Source organism: Ascidia mentula (genome assembly GCF_947561715.1).
Source record: "Ascidia mentula chromosome 2 unlocalized genomic scaffold, kaAscMent1.1 SUPER_2_unloc_31, whole genome shotgun sequence".
Classification (NCBI taxonomy): domain Eukaryota; kingdom Metazoa; phylum Chordata; class Ascidiacea; order Phlebobranchia; family Ascidiidae; genus Ascidia; species Ascidia mentula.
This window is the reverse complement of record NW_028113678.1, coordinates 1-2,500: the sequence shown is the minus strand read 5'-3', so window position 1 is coordinate 2,500 and position 2,500 is coordinate 1. Positions and strand designations below refer to the sequence as shown.

General features: G+C 62.7%; 1 pseudogene; it reads left to right on the top strand.

Moving 5' to 3' along the window:
- Nucleotides 1–156: 156 nt before the first annotated feature.
- LOC145916055 (large subunit ribosomal RNA) lies at nt 157–2,500 on the top strand (annotated as a pseudogene; the record flags this gene model as incomplete).

Sequence of the window (2,500 nt, the reverse complement as noted above, 5' to 3'; positions counted from 1 at the left end):
GTGTCAGCGCGCGAAACCGAACGCGGCGTGCGTCTCGTTACGAGTCGGCCTCGAAGAGGATCCCGGCCCGGAGCAGCACGGCTCGCGTTCGGGCGCGGCGCTCGCACGAGCTTCGGTGGCGCGCGCGTGTCTCTCGCAAACGAGGCACTGGATTATCGGCCTGAGGTCGGACGAGGCTACCCGCTGAATTTAAGCATATTACTAAGCGGAGGAAAAGAAACTAACGAGGATTCCCCCAGTAACGGCGAGTGAAGTGGGAAGTGCCCATCGCCGAATCCGCGCGCCTCTGCGGCGCGTGGAATTGTGGCGTAAGGAATTCGCTGCGCGTACGTCGTTCGCCGCCCGCGTCCTTCTGATCGAGGCCTCGTCCCGGTGCGGGTGTCAGGCCCATGGTGGCGGCGAGGGCGCGCGCTCTGCGTCTTCCCAGAGTCGGGTTGTTTGGGAATGCAGCCCAAAGCGGGTGGTAAACTCCATCTAAGGCTAAATACTGTCGCGAGACCGATAGCGAACAAGTACCGTGAGGGAAAGTTGAAAAGCACTTTGAAGAGAGAGTTAAAGAGTACGTGAAACCGTCGAGAGGCAAACGGGAGGGCCTGTCGAGTCGCGCGACGCTTTCAGCTGAAGCCGAGCGGAGCGTGTGGGCGTGCGGAGCCTTGCGGCCCGTCGTTCGCGCTGTCCTCCGAGCAGCTCCAGCGCACTAGCGCCGTGCGAAGGCCGCGACCGTCTGGGAGGCGGCGAGAAGGCCGCGCGCAAGGTAGCCCGCCCCCGGGTGGGTGTTATAGGCGCGCGGACACGTCGGCCCGTCGCCCGGGCGAGGAGGGATCGCCGCGTCTGCCCTTCGTGGGCCGGGCGTCCCGTCCGAGCCGGTGCGTCGCCGGTTGGGGACTGTGCTCAGTGCCCAGTTGCGGCGTGTCGGTTGCGGGTGGGCAGCGCCGCGCGAGACGCACGGGGTCCGCGGCTAACGTCAGCCACCTTCCCGACCCGTCTTGAAACACGGACCAAGGAGTCTAACGTGCGCGCGAGCCACGGGGCAGTGCGAAACCCATGGGCGCAGTGAAAGTGAATGTCGGCGCGGTCCGGCGGAGGTGAGATGCCGTCTCTCTGGACGGCCGCATCACCGGCCGATCTCGTCCGCTCTGCCGGAGAGGTCGAGCGAGAGCGTGCGCGTTGGGACCCGAAAGATGGTGAACTATGCCTGAGGAGGTTGAAGCCAGAGGAAACTCTGGTGGAGGACCGTAGCGATTCTGACGTGCAAATCGATCGTCAAATTTGGGTATAGGGGCGAAAGACTAATCGAACCATCTAGTAGCTGGTTCCCTCCGAAGTTTCCCTCAGGATAGCTGGCGCTCGGTGGTCGCAGTTTTATCTGGTAAAGCGAATGATTAGAGGCCTTGGGGACGAAACGTCCTCAACCTATTCTCAAACTTTAAATTGGTAAGAAGCCCGGCTCGCTCGGCTGGAGGCGGGCATGGAATGCGAGTGCCAAGTGGGCCACTCTTGGTAAGCAGGACTGGCGATGCGGGATGAACCGAACGCCCGGTTAAGGCGCCCGACGCGACGCTCATGAGAGCCCACAAAAGGTGTTGGTTGATCTAGACAGCAGGACGGTGGCCATGGAAGTCGGAATCCGCTAAGGAGTGTGTAACAACTCACCTGCCGAATCAATCAGCCCTGAAAATGGATGGCGCTGGAGCGTCGGGCCTATACCGGGCCGTCGCGGCGGTGCGAGCACGCCGGTGCGCTACGCTGCGACGAGTAGGAGGGCCGCGGCGGCGGGCGTCGAAGCTCAGGGCGCGAGCCCGGGTGGAGCAGCCGCCGGTGCAGATCTTGGTGGTAGTAGCAAATATTCAAATGAGAACTTTGAAGGCCGAAGTGGAGAAGGGTTCCATGTGAACAGCAGTTGAACATGGGTCAGTCGACCCTAAGGGATAGGCGAATGCCGTTCTGAAGCGGGGCGATGCTCGTCGTTGCCCCGGCGGACCGAAAGGCAATCGGGTTAATATTCCCGAACCTCGACACGGAGATCGGCGCTCCGGCGCCTGGCGCGGCAACGCAAGCGAACTCGGAAACGTCGGCGTGGGCCCCGGGGAGAGTTCTCTTTTCTTGGTAAGGGGCGGCGACCCTGGAATCGGTTTGCCCGGAGATAGGGACCTGGGCCCCGCAAAGCACCACGTCTCTTGTGGTGTCCGGTGCGCCCGCGTCGGCCCGTGAAAATCCGAGGGAGTTGGTGTAAGTTTCGTGCGAGGTCGTACCCATATCCGCAGCAGGTCTCCGAGGTGAACAGCCTCTGGCCGATAGAACAATGTAGGTAAGGGAAGTCGGCAAACTAGATCCGTAACTTCGGGAAAAGGATTGGCTCTAAGGGCTGGGCCGGTCGGGCTGTGGCAGGAAGCGGGCGACGGGACTGTACCGGACTGGGCGAACGGCCTGCCTTCTCCGGAGGGCGGGTCGTGAGCCTGGACCTGTGTCGGTCTCTGGCCGTGGAGTGCCGCAGCTACGC